Source organism: Camponotus vicinus, unplaced genomic scaffold, assembly GCF_025532165.1.
Source record: "Camponotus vicinus isolate PSW18456_S1 unplaced genomic scaffold, iyCamVici1.0 SCAF_1, whole genome shotgun sequence".
Classification (NCBI taxonomy): domain Eukaryota; kingdom Metazoa; phylum Arthropoda; class Insecta; order Hymenoptera; family Formicidae; genus Camponotus; species Camponotus vicinus.
In genome coordinates this window covers 5,939,275-5,957,532 of record NW_028141945.1, presented here as the reverse complement: position 1 = coordinate 5,957,532, position 18,258 = coordinate 5,939,275, and the positions used below count along the sequence as shown (strand labels likewise).

General features: G+C 36.1%; 1 protein-coding gene across 1 annotated transcript in view; it reads left to right on the top strand.

The window, feature by feature from the left end:
- Window positions 1–2,560: 2,560 nt before the first annotated feature.
- The window catches only part of LOC145969999 (uncharacterized), a 164,298-nt gene continuing 148,600 nt past the window's right edge, over window positions 2,561–18,258 (top strand). The window contains exon 1 of the mRNA XM_083096355.1: window positions 2,561–2,628. The gene's annotated coding sequence lies outside the window, so the exon portion shown is untranslated. The remainder of the gene's footprint in view (window positions 2,629–18,258) is intronic.

Below are 18,258 nucleotides of genomic sequence, written 5' to 3'. Positions count from 1 at the left end.
ATTAGTTAGTGCTACGAGACACCAGACCGCGAAAATCTCTAATGCGAGCGTCAGTCATGCCGAAACAAAAACCGCCAATTTGGATGAAAACCGCTGAAAGGAGCCCCGGCCAAGACCGTCGCATTAAAGCGAATGTATCCTCTCGCGGCTGTGAAAGATCGGGCATCCTTCGCATCCTTCCTTCTCGCTCCGGCTCAGGGTTAGCTAGGAGCACGCGACAGCCACGTCCTTTTCCACATTCATCCTCTGAAGAGGAAAACCCCGGACGAAACTCAGCGTGGAAATAATGAAGCAAACGACAACGAGGAGGCGGAAGAGCGCGCGCTGGGTTAGCAAGGGGAGTTCCGGCTATTCACCACTTTCCGCGTTCGCATTTATTACAGACCTACCCCTGTCGCTTCTTTTCCTCGCAACGATACGATACGTACGTAGGTACGAACGCAAACGTGTGCTTTACGTGCTCGTGCATACGTTTATGCCCGAGCTTACGCGTGTCTTCGTGTCGCTAGACAGACTTGTATGAACACGTTTGTACGAGTAAGCAATATCGTCACTTTATGAAATGAAAATTCCATCTTGTAAGCATTTAGAATCCATATCAAACAACATTGGATAAACTACAAATATGCACATTCTGCCTTTCTACGAATGGGCAAATTTGTTGGGATATTTTTTAAAATTATGTTTTTCTTGTTAGATCTTTAAAATAGGTTTGCAGATATGTCGTAAATTTAAAATAATATAAAATAGAATTTATATAAAATAATATAAAACAGAAAATGGAAAATGGAAAATTGATATTGTGCATGAGACTGAAGAGTTTTTATTGCAAAAGACGAAAAAAGAATATATAATACTATTGTAAGATAAAAAAAAATACTATCATATAAAATCAGAATAGTTAGCCTGAAGCGAATGAGTAAATATAGCGAGAATATTATATTTATGACAAATAAAGTGATAAAGTAATTATTGTAATTATCTTTATATTATACGTTAAATTGTAAAAAATATAGAAATTATTATATTAGATTTTAAGAAAAATATAAACATAGAAAAAGAGAGGGAAAATACTAAATTTACTGAATAATTTGCATAAATCTTTGCAAAGTACTGAATAATTTACATAAATTTTCGCAACAAGTATAAACACTCTTTATTAACATTAACAGACTAATAAAATAGCTTTAGGCAGAAAAGCGAGGAAGCGTGCGCATGAAAATCTGAAGAATCTAATGAAACTCGACATTGTTAGATCGCATAATTGATGAATAGGCGGTGAGTAAAATAACGCCGCATAATTATGCGGAGCATTAAAACTTGAAAGTTTTTCGTTCGGGATGTAATATGCATGTATAATATGACGGCCAAGTGTCACACGCTGCCGGAAGCGGTGAAATTTGCACCGTCTGTAGACGCGACTTTAAATTTACATTTGAGAAATCCCCGTCGCGAGAAACGGAAGCCAAACGACGGCGCACGTCGGCTAACTTTTCCGCCGCACTGACAGCTCGACGTTCGAATCCTTGAAAATCCTATGTAAACCCTCCGCCAGAGCCCTTTCCTTCGAAGAACTCTAATACGCGAGAAGCGGGCCACTAGTGTACCAGCAACATCCCATCGTAAGTGTCATACATTGCATTCGAAAAGTTCCGAAGTCTTCCGATTAAACGAATGTAATTTACAGGATTAAAAGAGTACCAAGAATAAAACTCCGTGAGAGAAGAATCGGGGATCAATTTTTTGTAACTGCTTAACTGAAGAGTTTTCCAGAGTTTTTCCAAAGAAGACTGCAAAGAGAGCTGCAGGTCACATTCTTCGATAAATCAATACATTGGACTGTATGAACAAAAGCTGGCGAGAGTCTAGAAGAATGTAAGTTTTCCATCGCCCAACGTAAATCTCTCGCACTGTAAACCCTCTATCTTAACTCTCATAAATTGTATTTACACAGCAGAAAAACGTGTACATTTTCACATAATTAATAAATATTCCACGAAATTTAACAATTTCTTATATTAAATTATGTCATATATTTCAAGTGACTGTAATAAAAATTATCCAAAGTCGATTAAAATGCGATCAAAAATCGTATTGATATTTCTGAGACTTGGGTATCAAAAGTTACGCGATAAATCGCAAAGTATCTGGCATGATATTGAGACGAATGACCGATTTCCATGGCATGGCATCGAGCGGTAAAATCTCAGCTTTCGCTGGTGCGCGGCCTCGGCGTGCTTTCGAATGCGCAAAGCAATTGCGCGTTGTAAGCTCGAGTCGCGTGGTCGAGAACCTTGAGAGAGTTAGTCGCCGTCACGGCAACGCAACGCGAATCGTCCCCGCAATGTTACCATCAATGTTGCGGGTGTCCTGTGTAATTTAATTTCATACCGATATCTTCGCCAACGACGAACTGGATCGAGACGCGAGATCGATCTGAGACGCCAACATCCAACTTTTCGCGTGAACGTAATTGCGACAAATACTCGCATTCCGACAAACTCTCGATTTCCTCTGTGTATGTTTAAAGCAGCGCAATTTTTGTGGATATTTTCGACCAAGCGACAAATAATCGATCGGAAAAAGAGACGTGTAAAGGACAATAGTGCGACGTAATCGGAGAACCAGGTAAGTACTCACATGATCGATTGGCTTCAGGATGCTTTTTGGAGGTACGCGACGCGTGCCGGCCACCTCTTATTTGTCAAGCTCGCGTTTATCCTATCAACTTTCATCGCGGCTTAACGAGAGCGTACAGAACGCGGCGGTCGACCGGCCGTACATATCGATCAGTCACCTGTCACCCGTAGAAATTCAATTAATATTCACGAGGGCGGCCAGCACGTCACAGGTGCCACTCGACAACCGGCGAAACTATACATACAATGTTACAGATTGAAATAAAAAACATTATATGAGTAAAGAAATTTTGTAATCCCGCCATGTGCGGGGGAACTTGAATTTGTCACTGAAAAAAAAAAAAAGAAAAATACCGTTAACGAAATAGGAGCAGAAATGTAATCCTATCGCGATGCATTTTCCACTCCGAGATGTAAAGAGGAAACTGCTCCAAGTAATTTACACTCCTCTTCCTGCATTCGTTTATCGTTTCAATACCTGTCTCGAAACTACTTTTCTCTCCTTCTTCTCCTCTCGCCACTTTGCGACGCTTTGAAACTTGCCGGCGCTTTATCTTAAAAGTGTACTTGACGCAGTTTGCTTGAAAAACACCGGAAACTCCTTATTACAGCGGGGTAATCGAAGCGGAACGCCTCGCGGAATATTCGGCGCAAACTCCATGTGGAGGAACAGCGCTTTCGAAATTCGGTTTCAAATATCGATATTCCGCGAAAACCGTTGTTTCCGGTGCGTCTTTGACTACAGTACTCCCCATAACCATTTCTACGAGAAGCAAGTCCTTATAATACCGCGAATCCGTTTTCGCATAACGATCCCCGGAGTATTTGGCGCGATGAACGGAACCGGAGGTAAATCTGTGTGTGTACGTGTTGTAAGTCGTCCATTGACTACCGGACGGAATATTCCGCTCCGGCTTCAATTTGCGAAAGTTTGGGTCGGTCGGCGACAACTCGCGATTTCAAAGGCGGCCTTCGTGTTAACATAGCTCTCGAGGGTGACGGCATCGCTGTATAAATTGCTTTTCATCTTGCGACAATGTAGGCTGTGGACATTTAATTTTGAAAACAAATAGCCCGGGAAACTTTTCGCAGCGGTTGCGACTTTCGCGCGAAATTAAGCTTCCTTTGTGCATCACGCTTCTCCATCGGTCAATTAAGGCAGGGTGCGGCCGCGGTGCCGCGGTGCGATATTGTAAACTTCGTTAGCGTTGCTGCGCATCGAATCAAGATCATTCAAGGTACGAGTAAACAGTGTTGGTTTTAACTCGGCACAATTGTTCATCACTCTCGAAACATTTAGATACGTAAAATCATTATTTGTTGACAGACCGAATGAAATGAATCTTGTTTTCCCATTAATTCGCATGTAAACTCGCGTGACAAAAATTGTTGACGAAAATGTGTCGCTAATGTACGCGCGATATGATGTTGAAATTTAAATATCCACGCATATACATTTCACATTTTCGCATTATCTAAAATAATATATTAATATAATGTAACAATGAGATTAATAATTCAGAGAATTTTTAAGAATATATTATTCTCGAAGAAAATGACAAAAAATTCATTACATCGAAAGGTGATGAAATTCGATCTTCGACGACTATGGAAATCGTTTTAATTCTCATCTCAACGAATCGGTACCGGGAGCACGACTGTGTGTCCACTGGTTAAATTGGTTCCGATCCGACTGAATATAATGCGGTCCTGGAATTCGATATCTGAGAAATCGATTCGCCTGTTTAAAGACTAGTAGGAATGAAATATTAACCCGGAGGGGTTTGAGCGGTTATTTGAAGATCGAAATTGTAATTCCAACGATTGAAACTTCTCTCCCGCGAAGAAGAGAGCGGAATTTGCAGCGCGACGAGGGATGAAAGATCAAGACGCGGAAATTCCATTCCCTCCCGTCATCATGTGACGGCTGAGTTTGCATTCGAACTTGGAAGCATTATGTAACATCGAAGCTCTTTATGAATTCTCCCTTGGTTAAAGAATAAGTACTTCTTTCCACGCGACTAACAAGTTGCCGGCCGCGGGTCATGAACTTTTGATTGCTCCCCGTGTTTGTGGATTTGTTCCGCAAAGTCAGTTAACCGGTCGTCTGAGGTTTCCACGAAACCGTTTACGACCAGTGGCGCACTAAATGTCGACTTGGACTGTTTACGCATAGTTACTCGTAACTGCGTAACTCGCTAATTTACACCCCGGCAACAACAATGAGCGCGATACATCATGCTCCAGAAATGTATACTGCGGGAAACGCGAAATGATGCGATAAACAGCGGAATTCAATAAAACATACCGATATTTTGCAAGCGACGCACGCGAAGCTAATTGTCAACATTAACAACAGTCGAATTAATGGCGGGGGCTGCGAAAATGTTTCGCGATTAAAATTCCGGCATGTACGTCCGTGTGCGCGTTTACGCTTGGCCGAAAATTCGCGCGACCGGGGATTGGCAAATATCCGACTTTTCATCTCGGAAACGCAAATTGCTATCCCGACAGGCTGGACATTTCATTACCGAATTCCCCGTGCGATACGTGCGCCGCGTAATCCATCCGTGTGCGGTTAAAACGGAACCTCACGTGGATAATTCAGTCGTTTGCCGATCGAAAAAGGGACAAGGATGAATTACATCGGAACCGTCCATCTCTGATCGTCACGCCTCGTTTCCGGGATTAGAGAGAGCAAAGACTATCGGACCTGACTGTTATGTACTCGGGATTTATTCGAATTTGTTGTACAATATTTGTAAAATATAAGCTTCTACGTGTAACACATCAAAGATCATTTATAGGAATCTCGTGGATGCAAAAATGATGCTGAATGCAAATAGCAGAAGGGGAGCGTAGCTGATGAAAGATGAGCTACATTTACTTATATATATGCGCAAAGATGGCTTTTATTCGCGCTTTGACATAATTATTATCAGAGATTTTTCATATTGTCCATACATCTACATCTTCTCTTTTACACGCGTATATTTATATTTATTTCTTCTTTTTCCGAATACGACGACGTAATACCAACTCACCCGAATTCTCTCGCCGCTAATATATTATATATTGCCGTTTATATAGAAATCAGTGATTTGTAATATGAACGCGAGTCTGGCAATTTCCGTTAGCCCGCTAGCTACCCCGGACCGACCGAAACGGGCACAAAGGAATTGGGTGTATGCAATTGAATCACACACAGTTAATCATAAAACCGATTGTGCTTGGAGAACAAAACTAAAAAAATGATTAACTCTACAATATATTACATTGTTACAAATTTTATTTTCATATTGCTTCCCTTTCGTACGATTATATCGGATTACGCGCGCTTGTCGAAATATTTTTCAACCTGCGGGCCAGATGCTACTTTTGTTGCGTGTGCACAGTATTTTTTGTTTAAATAAAAGCTCAAAATTTTTTTAAACAGTTTTTAATACCATTCGCGTAAGCGTTTGCACGCGATATATAGATAAAAATGCGGCAAAACAATTTTCTGGAATATATTTTTATTTTACCAACGCCTCTAAGCTGATTTATAAATTTTAGGCATATTAAAGAGTTACGGAATTTTCCTATTTGAAAACACTTCACTAAATTTACACGAAATACGGGTTGAAATTTGATATTCGATGAGAAATTCAATATGTGTAACATTTGAAAAATATGGAGATGCTTTTATTCATGATTGAGATTTTTTTTTTTTTAAGTAAATCCAAGCTTTATCTATATAAGGATTCAGAACATTTTTTTTAATAATTAGGATGTTAAAATTATTTTTTGAAATAACAAAATTACTCCAAAAATTTACACTGTTTAATGTCTCAAAATATAACTATTATATAAGATTGAAATTCATCGACCAACATAATGACTAACGTGTCATTAAATCAACGTGAAACGCTAAATATACACATCTAATTTTTCCGAAAATACAATAACTATTACATGATAGATGAAAAATATTTATTAAAAATACTGCAATTTGTATTCCAGATCTTCTAAAAGAAATACCTTTATTTATAACTTTATTTCACCTGTGTTTATTCCAAGAATAAGGCATTTAAGTCTCGTAAAGAAAACATTTCATCACTACTAGGTGCACAGCCATCTCTCGCGCAGCCACATATTTCTACAAAACATTTTCTTCCATATATAGCTTGACGGTTGCAGTAACAAGTTTTCTTTCCTTCATCTCTTCGTCTTTCTCTTGTAGAATAAGATGATTTTATTAAATCCCTTTCGGATATCATGACATTCAATGCAATCTTGCACGTTACGCGATGAGAGAGACAAGTTCTTGTATTGCTTTGATCTCTCGTACCGCTTTGAAATCAGATATCATAAAGCAAATCATTTCAATTGATTTTATCAAATTTCACTCTTTTAGAAAAATAACAATATGAAGTAATGATATAACAATGTAATATATTTTTTATTAAATAAAATTAAACAAAAATACACATTTTGTGTCATATAAATCGTCTTTAGAAATTTTCGTAAACAAGCAATTCCTCTTTTAAATCGTAAGATTGTGTATCTGACTAGCCACAAGTTTTACTCTTATTGCTCGAAATGAAGAATTCCGAAAGGATACTATTACGACGAGATACTAGCAGAAACTCTTTCTCGGAGCATTCGACGACACATTTATTCGTATGATCCTACGTACCTTTTGATCTCTCTTCTGCTTGTTCCTTTTACCTCTTCATCCTTCTTTCCATTCTCTCTCTCTCTCTCTATCTCTCTCTCTCCCCTTCTTTACGCCGTATATCTTTCTCGCTTTCGCAATCCGATTCGAGCTTTCTCTCAGGAATGCTCTATGAATTCTCTTCGAAAGGCCGAGGCAATCCGGGCCAAGAGCTAAACCACTCGTCTGATAGGCGTGCTTGCCGAGCAATGGCACGGCATATTCTCGACAGCAGCGCAGTGCTCGAGCGCGATAGTACTGCACCACGGAAATGGGAAAACTTTTCAGGCACCTCGGAGTGCCAACACAAAGTGCTCTTATGCGCCCTACCTGCGGGAATCGCGCAGGTAAGCTGGCGCCTCGCATAACACTTCGCGGCATCTCGAGGATACAAGGAATTTTCCTTCGTGCACGCGAGACCCTGATGAAAAATGAGGCTCGACGCTTCATCAGAAGTTTGTCCGCTGCGAATCGCATCTGTCGCACAAAGCGTTTTGCAGCCAGCGGCATGATGAATCTCCAAAAATCTATCGGTATACTCTAATGCTAACAGATAAATGTCTGTCGCGTTGCTGCGATACTGCAGAGTAGACGCAACTTTAAAAAAAATTACAATAAAAAATATCAGATGTGATGAATTGTTATTATATTAACGAATAGTGATTGATAATGATATATAAAGAGATAATGTGATAAATTGCAGCAATTAAAATATGCGACAACTCTGGAAACGCAAATTGCGGACTAATGTGCAGATTGCTGTGATTTAGGATGCACTAAATTCTCTGTGGAAATTTAAACGCTGCGTCGTTCTCCTTCTAAAATCCCTTGCGTTTCTCTACTTAAAAAAGCAATTTTTCGACACGTCGACTTACGCAGCAACCAACGAGGAAGGAGGAGAGCAAGAGAGACGAGTTATGACATTCACGAGAACTCCAAGCGCGCATTTAAAATATTTCACGGTTTAAGTAGATTCTCCTAAACCCTTTAACTTGTAACCAGAACGGCTATTCGCGCATGCTGACGTAGTAAACTCTCCGAATGAATTCGCCAACTCCTACCGAGAGCATTCGAAACAAGTTTCACTTCTCCCCCTCTCCCTAATGCATCTTTCCATCGCGGTCAAAGAGGACCATCAGACATTTCGATCCAGTTTTGCTGTCGCGCTTAATGTTGCAAAAGAGTGGGAGTTAGCGGTGGCGGAAAAGTTTTCATGAGCCACGTCGTTTCATTACCTCCTAGTGGAACCCTCATCTTCTTGCGCGTTTACATAAAGACATTATTACGCACTCGCTCGCCCCGAATGGAATAAAATCCGCCATGGTCTTTCGTTTGTCTCAGTTACATCTCGGTTCCGCGCGACACGGATGTGAATTAAAGCGGGAACATAATAGGAGTTTTTCTTCGGAACCGCGTCTGTCGCGAGGATAGAAACGGAATATCACAAACTTCCCCGTCTATATGCTTTTGCTCAATCTTATTCTTTTTCCTTTTGTTCCACGGTTTTTCCACCCTATGATGTTAACATCCATCTCGATCCGATACAATTCGCTATAAAATATAATTTATCAGTTACTCACATGAGCGACCGCGTCGAATCGAGCCCGGCCTCGTCTTGTCCAAGCTTTTTCTCCCTTGCTGAGAGAAAAGTATTGACATAAAATATTAATATCATTTGGTGAGGTACGATGACGTTGATAGATTTTATCTGCGCGTAAAATATTCGACAAATCGCTTGTAAATCGATGAAAAGAAAGAAGCTCTTTCTTTACTATGATTAAAAAGACGATAAAATATAAAAATTATTAAAAGATGGAACATATTATTTAAAATATTAAAAATAACATTATCATCAAATATGACGTAAATAATCTATAATTTAAAATCTATAATCTATAATTTAAAATCTATAATTTAAATAATCTATAATTTAAAATCTATAATCTATAATTTAAAATCTATAATTTATAATTTAAAATTTTTTAAATATCTTATTTAATAATTTCTGGGAATATAATATGTATCTGTTATCAAAGAATTATTTTCATTACATTTTTGAAATATAAATTAAAAATTAAACATTTTTTCATAAATAGTTTTCATAAAATTTCGTTTATGCCTCTTGCATTTATGTGAATTGTGAAATGCACTTATAGCCTCCTTAAAGTTTGACGCGTTTGTGATATATCAGAAACGGCAGCAAAGTGATTTACGAGAAATTTGAATGAATTCGAACCGTGCTGTATAAATATGTCTTGCCGCTTGAACGCTCGCGTACTATTCGTTGTATGGTGCTCCACATCTACTCAACGGCAAACTATCGGATATTCGATTGAGGTCAATCAAGAGCGGCGTACCCGGATAACGGTTCTCTATTGCAGTTTTCCAATTTTGCGAAAGAAAGAAGAACGATGGTGTTTCTAAAAACGTGAACTTCCTCCTTGCTCCTCCAGGCTGTAGCGCAACTTTTATTTTATATACATCCTTCAAGATTAGTGATTTCCAATATTACTTCGTTCACTACGAGGAATTTTATATCATTCCTTATCAAAATCAAAATAACGACGAATAAATATAATAGAAAGAATCATAAATTATTCTAGTAAATTTTTAGTAAAATAGCATAGTGTGTGTAATAATTCTCTTAAAAAATATTCATAAGTGCTTATTTAGTGTACATATATTTTAGAAATTTATAATTCTAATTTAAATTGTGTTATCATTATTATAATTTGATTTCTCCATTCAAAAATACATACATATATTATGTATGTGTATGTTATTGAAACAGGATAAATTATCATAATTAATACACATATCAATTATTATACACATATCAATTATTATAATATGACAGAGATGCAGCAGAGTATTTTATTTAATCGAGCTATTTCGAGAATTCATGCATAGATTTCGAGATATAGGAGCACGCAGGGTGAAAAACGAAATAATCAGATTCACCCTCGCAGGATCGCGATAACAAACGAGGTAGATTTTGTCATCGAAGGTAGAAGGAATCGTATGAAATGATCCCGGTGCCCAAATTCCCGCGAATTCGATTCGATTTTACGTTGAGAGAAGGCAGTGTTAAAACCGCAAGTTAGTATGCAATTTAATACGGGCACGAAATCCTCGAAATTATTCGATTACTTGGTCCGCTTCGAAGAAATTTATCGATAAAATAGAGAATGAAGTGCATCTTTTCTACTGAATATAACCGCATTAAGAGATATAAATGTAAATAACGCTAAAATGTATGCCATGCTTCAAAGTGCTTGAAGATAAAATTAGAGCAATGTAAAGCAGCGCGCCCCATTTTTTCCTCCTTTTCTCCCACAATTGTGCGAAATAATTACAGACATTGCAAAACAATTCTCCGCAAATGTGTAGACTGGTGTGCTGCGACATACTGCGACAAATGTAATAAGGCTATGGGGATAAACGATTATTCGAGGTATGCGGTATGGACTATGGAACGTATTTCTAACAGCAGATGTGTGTGTATATATATATATATGTGTGTGTGTGTGTGTGTGTGTGTGTGTATAAACACAATTTCAGTAAACGTAAGTGTGTAATGCGCGCGCCATAAAGCGGTTACATACCGCGCATACTGTAAATCGAATTTGAGCGAATATATGCATCGACATAAGTGTTGTCACGTGACAAAGCGGTTCCTGTAGCAGCCGATTATTGCAAAGCTGTTTACATCATCTATGACACGCCATTACTTGCGCTACAAACTTCAATAATATCGGTATAATATGTAAGTAATAGTGTAGGTTTCTAACTTGGCTCTACGTTTAAACGGCTGCGGTATTATCGATGTAAAGTTACTTCGATATCCCTTACTCGCGATAAGCTGCTTATAATTGGAGAATGAAACGTTTAAATGAATCGATCGCGCATTATGTGTGTGATTATGCAAACCGCGCAACGTACATTTTTTTTGGTTTTTATCATCGAGAGAAAAATTCTTAATTTTTAAATTATAAAAACATCTTAAACACTACTCTACTTCAACATCAATGATTTTTAATTTCTATAATTTGCTTTCGCTAAAAGAGAAGATTAAAAATATGTATACCCGAGAAAAAAATATTTATATATGATCTTATATTATTGCATAAGTCCATTTTTTCTCGGGTAGCTAAAAGAAGATTAAAAATATGTATAGCTATAAAAAAGTTTTGCGCGATCAAATATGTTTCTCTGAAGACGAAAATTTGACAAATAAAATATATAAAAAATATTGAATGCTGTTCATTTTAAAATTTTACAAATTATCTATTATTATTATTGCATGTATATATCTATGATTTTTTAATTTTTTTAATGACACCAAATATCTTAGATATTAAAAAATATATAAAAAGAAAAATCTTATAGTATTAAAATAAATGATACAAAGATATAAGTCTTATATAGAATACGACTCATTGCATTGTAGATCTGTCTCGTATTGCATTTGTCTCAAAGTTTCGGTATATCGGCCCTGACATTGAGTTGAACGCTATACTTCGTATGTGTACGTGTTCGATATCTATCTTGGAGTGAAATATACCTAATCTGCATGTAAACGAGCAAGAACTCTCGATACTTATCAAGGTTATTTCGTCACGTTAACTTTAGCGTGGCTAAAATGAAACATGATCGAAAAAAATTTGATGTCTTAAATGTGATGATTCATATCTTTCCAAGTAACATTATTTTATTAATATATAAAGTCTCTCGTACCATTTCGATACAATTCAGTTATTAATTACAAGATGATATTTAATATAAAAATCGGAAAAATATTTAGACTCTTTGATTAATTTTCCTAATCTATTTTTTTCGTGACGTATATTTAATCTTGAATATTATAATAATTGAATATTATAAAAAAGGTGACATTTAAGCAATTAAAAATTAAAAATTTTTGCTACATTAATTTTAAATTGCTTAATTAATTGATTTTAAGTGGAGGAAACGGAAATGATTCTGAATTGTTATATTTTACAGAGGTATGATGCAACATGTATCAGTTGATACCGCAAAGATAATTTAAAATATGTTTCTTTGCACATTTCTCTCCTACAAAGGGATACTAATCTCGATAATCTTCCGTTAAAGATTAAATGTTGCCTGTATTAGCGTTACGATAGTTTCATGCATATTGTATGCAAGACTCCTTATTATATATAAGACTTCCCGAAACACGACATTAATAACGCTCTGCTACCCGTGATCATGGGAGCACTTGTAGTTAGCGCCGAATTCCTATTCAGAACAGCTAACATAGTTCTAACATCACGTAGAGCAAGCCAGAAATGCCAAGGAACCGGTACAAGATCAATATCAAGATGGCGGTCTCTTATACCTGTTAGCTCGCTTGAAATCCGCCTGTGCTGTATTGCCGAGATAGCCCGGAGCAAATGTTCTGCACAAATCCGGATTTATTGGATACAAATTTCTCGGAAAGCGCCAGCTGAAAAGGCTCATATCGATAAAATCCAGATACGTTTTCAAACACTCAGTCATTACTAGTGGTGTATTCGACACATGTGCACATTGTTCAATTGCCCAATTACAGTGTGTATAAACTTTGTACGTAAGCAAGTGTAAATTTTATAATAAATAATGTAATAATTAACAATGGACAACTATAAAATTTTCTTAATATATCAAATTATAATTAGCAATTATATTATAATTAGCAATTATATAACAATTATATTATAATATAATTGTTAAATATACAACATATACTGGGAATTTTTATAAATAATTTCTATAAATAATATATAAATATCTAAATAAGAATATTTTATATGTATGTATATATATATATATATATATATATATATATATATATATATATATATATATATTTCCCTGTCGACAAACAGTCAAACAAATCAGATTCGCAACGCGCCGTGAGAATATCGCCGACGCGACGTTGCAATCTGTCAATTTGCGCCAAAAACATGCGAGTTTACCTTGTCGCGGGAATTCACGATGCGTATTCCTATGGGAGATAAACAGGAGTTTGTGACAGTACCACCATCGACAAGAGTTGCTTTACAAAGATGAATCGACTGTACTGACCTACAGCGATGATCGACGAGCCGCCCACATCCCATTCCCTCGCATAACTTCCGGAATCGAGCTCTCATTCTCACCCGAAACTCCCGGAAAAAGGAAAACGGAGATGTGTGAGAAAACTGGATATCGTAAAAAAAAAATCGAAGGATGACAGATGTGCATCTTACGTAAAAGCTTGCACTTCACACAGTACATCTTTTCACCCAACTAAAAGGAGCACGATCGGTTACTGCGTATTTGAGTGACGAATAGTTTAACCGATTACATTATCAACAACTTACTATAAATCTTGATGATATTTGAAATAGTTGCACGTCGTGATATCATATTCTTGTTCTAAAATGATATAAAGAGCATAGCTCAATCTAAATAACTTGAATAATACCTCCTCAACCTAAATAATAATCTCACTTAAATATTTTTGATTGTGATTAATTATAATTAATAAATAACATGAATTAATAATTAATATAAATATTACACATTAATTTATTTTATCTTAATGATATAATTTATCTCTCTCTTTTAAATATGATGTTCAGAAATAAGATTTTTAATAAGTATTAATGATATTTAAAAATAATACGTCAAAGGTAAATTTTATATTATAAAAGTATAATATTTTAGAATGGCATGCTATTTTTCTTTCTATATTATATCATTGACTTAAATTTCAGCTTTAATTTTTTCTCATATATTTTTTACGCGGATTAAAGTAATTTTATACACGTGTGAAAGATATTCTTATTAATGTAGAAAAAATTTTAATTGATACTTTTGCTGATTATGATATATTCTTCTAGGATTTTTATTTCCTTTACATTCCGCGGTATCATATCGCACAAAAGCATGTTTTGAAAGCGATATTAAAACTGCGACTACTATTCGCTGATCAGTTTCTTCCTCAGACAGTTCGAAGCTGTTTATGTAGCTGTTATTTTCAGAAATATTACGTTTCGTCTTTCGTGTTTTCTTATTATCTCTGAATTTAATATCGCAAAGAAATGTCAACCGAGATCAAAATATAATTCAAACTTCATGAATGAGATATATTTTAAACTCACAGATTTTCATTAAATCTATAGATAAATTTGTATAAATAGTATCTTTCGTTTAATTTAAATATGAAAAACATTATACGAAAACATTTATTTTTGGTCACAATTTTTATTAAAGAAATACATTTTATATATCAGTTATTATAACTTTCAGTATATTTATGTCGCATTTTAACATTTTAAAGACATTTAGTAGATGTTATAAATAAAGGCGGCAGTATATCAATAATATAGACAATTGTAAAGATCATGCTATTATTAAATAGACTGCGGTTACAATTAATAATTACCAAATTACGTTGATAATATCGTATATATATGTCGTCAAACACACATATGTAATAGCGTGATCACAGTTATTATATCCAGTTACACTTATGCTTACAATAATAAACTTTATTGGAGCAATTTGTAATTGTAATAGCACACGAATTAATGCAATGACGAATTAATACGTAATAAGTAATTTAAATTTCCGTGAATTATTTTCAACTATATATATTTTTTAAAAGATAAATATAATAAAATAATTATATCTCGACTCCAACATTTTAAATCAAATACGCGATTCAAAAAATAAATATAAAATATAATTAGATTTATATTAAAAGCATGATACATTAGCAATATGTAATAAAAATAACTAAATATTAGAAACTTACTTAGGCGATTGGCGCCAACAAAGTACATTTGCAGTTTACAAGTTGGATATACCGTAATACAATGCGATGAATAACAAAGTAGATTGTTTCGCAAGATAATATAGTACATAGAAGTCGCTTTAAATGGTGCACCGCAGAAAAGTTAACGAGTACCGGTGCTACGCGCATAAGAGAGAAGAGAGCACACAATGCGAAACTTTCCACCCTATATCCAAAACCGTCACATTCGGATTCACGCGAATGGCGATGCGACGTTACGAAGTTTACGTAATGAAACTACAAAGTTTCGTAAGCACTCAAGTCACCATCAATAACGTCTAAACGCAAGATATGGTAAATCTATATAACAGCTCGCGTGAATATCTTGCGATCGCGTTGCATTTCCTTTGTACAAATATACAATTTGTAGTTTAATACAACATGCAAGTTTTCGAGATAACAGAATAAAATATTTTCAATGATTTTTATGTAATTTTATAAAACAAATATTGTCCTTTTAGATAAATATACGTGAATGTGATATGATAGTATAAAATTAAAAAGATTCATTTCTTTTCTTGTCCCTCTCGTTATTTCAAGATATTTTATTTTCCAATTGTAATATATTTTAATTGGATTTAATATCCTCTGGAAGTTACCTAAAGATCGTAAATATGAAAAGATATGCATATGGAAGAAATTGCGCGTTAAATGCAATTGTTATGGATACGCTAATGTGATCAATATTATCCAAGCACGTTTTTCTACTTCATAGAGATCGCGCTTCCATGTTCGATTTATATAAGCGCTAGATGAAAAATGCAATAAATATAATTATCTACTCCTGTGATTGTCAATGATGAGATTGACGAGAGATCGTAAGTTTTTCGAGATAACAGAACAAAATATTTTCAATGATTTTTACGTAATTTTGTATAAGAATCTCTTGTCTGGTTCCGCGCACCTCGCAGTTGTCTCTTGATTCGGTTGCTTTGGTATAGAGCTGACGATTATATCTAAAATAATTACTACAACGTGGATGTAAATAACATGTAATTTTTAATATACACTCATCAACAATTATCTCACCATATGTGATATCATAAACAAGACATGACTGACTTCATTGCTTGAGATATAATATAAAGAAATATAATTAATTCTTGAGTACAATACTTTTCGCTTTTAGATAAAAATACATAAAGGAACGTAAAAAATAACACTCTCTTTTTTAAGGTAAATTATATAAAAGAATAGTAATTTAACACAGGAATCAATACTCTGTTTAAAACTCAAAAGAATATCAGAATTGAGATCCATTATTCTTAAAATATTGACATTAATAAAATAAAATCACAAATATAAAGTAGTCATAATGCACAAAGTAAATAAGTAAAAAACGAGTTTAGTTATATACTAAAGAACATAATTAAAGTAGGAACTATCATTCTTTGTACTTGTAAATTGTCTGTCATATAATAATCTATAGTATCTGCTTATTGCACTAAAAATCTTAATCTTTGGTAACTGAAAAATGCTGAAAGTTATTATAATTAGAATTATGCTAGAGTGAGTCTTCTGACTCGTTCTTCCCATCCCACTGAAGAGGCGGGGGGAGGATTCGTCACGCAATATGGCGTCGGATGTGAGAGTCGAACTCGGACGTTACTCACGCAGATAATAATGAGAGAATCGAACTGGGATTCTGTTACCTCGTTGATGAAATGCGGATGAGTCGAACTGGGACTCGTACACCTCGCCCCACAACGGGGGTCGTCGGCTGGCTCACAATCAGTGAGAGAGAGAGTCGAGCGAGGACTCTGTCACCTTACGGCAAAGGGGGGTGGGCGAGAGAAAACCTTAAGAGAATCTCATCGATTCTCTATCACCTTTCGGCCTGCCCTTCGGAGATGTCTGACTAAAAGACGGTAATCTCCGAGCTTTTTTGTCCCCAATTGGACGAAGGTCGACCTTCCCGATTCGGCGTAGCACAAGAATTATGCAACGTTAGAGAACAGTATCAACGGATGCGTAACGAACAAAGACAACACGCACGAGGCGCACCATCCGTCTCGAACAAAGGGGCACGCGCCACGCACGCCCTCCGACCTCGTAGGAAAAAAAGGAAGCAAAGCGCTGCTTTATCACGAGTAGAGCGTACGTCCCATACGGGCGCCTCTCGCGGCCTTCAGGTCCCTCTAACTGGGACTCATATCGGTAACACGGGGAGTTTCCTTAACAAATTTTATAAAACAAATATTGTCCTTTTAGATAAATATACATGAATGTGATATGATAGTATAAAATTAAAAAGATTCATTTCTCTCCTTGCCCCTCTCATTATTTTAACATATTTTATTTTCCAATTGTAATATATTTTAATTGGATTTAATATCCTCTGAAAGTTACCTAAAGATCGTAAATATGAAAAGATATGCATATGGAAAAAATTACGCATTAAATGCAATTGTTATAGATACGCTAATGTGATTAATATTATCCAAGCACGTTTTTCTATTTCATAGAGATCGCGCTTTCATGTTCGATTTATACAAGTGCTAAGTGAAAAATGCAATAAATATAATTATCTGCTCCCGCGATCATTAATGATGAGATTGACGAGAGATCGCACAAGTACGAATGATGATTTAGAATAGTGACTCGGGCGAGAGAGAATGAAATATATGCGTCCAGACACATCTCGCACGCGCATATATTACATTCCCGGTGCAATAATACGCGACCTCTCGAAAGTTGCATAATGTCGCACGCGAAAATGCTTCAGCGGGAAGATATGCATCAACAAGTCTGTAGAGCGTGCACTCTATCGGTCTAAAAGCGAGCGCCGACGTGAGTAACCCTCGACGACGACGAGCCCAGACCGCCTCTCAAACTTTCACAAGCACGTACGACGCCGTCGGTTCTCCTCCTAACGAGTCGCGGATCTCGTTTCATAATTTCACGCCCCTCATCTATTCTCCTTAGCAAGAGCGGCTGTTCCGCGAGCGCGAAAAACGCCGCAATTTCAACTGGCCGAATCCAATTTGGCGCAGGACAATATTCGAGATTACGTCTGCACGAAACTCGCCGTTACTACTTTGATGGCGTAAAACTTTGCGGCGTCCCGTAAAGCGTCT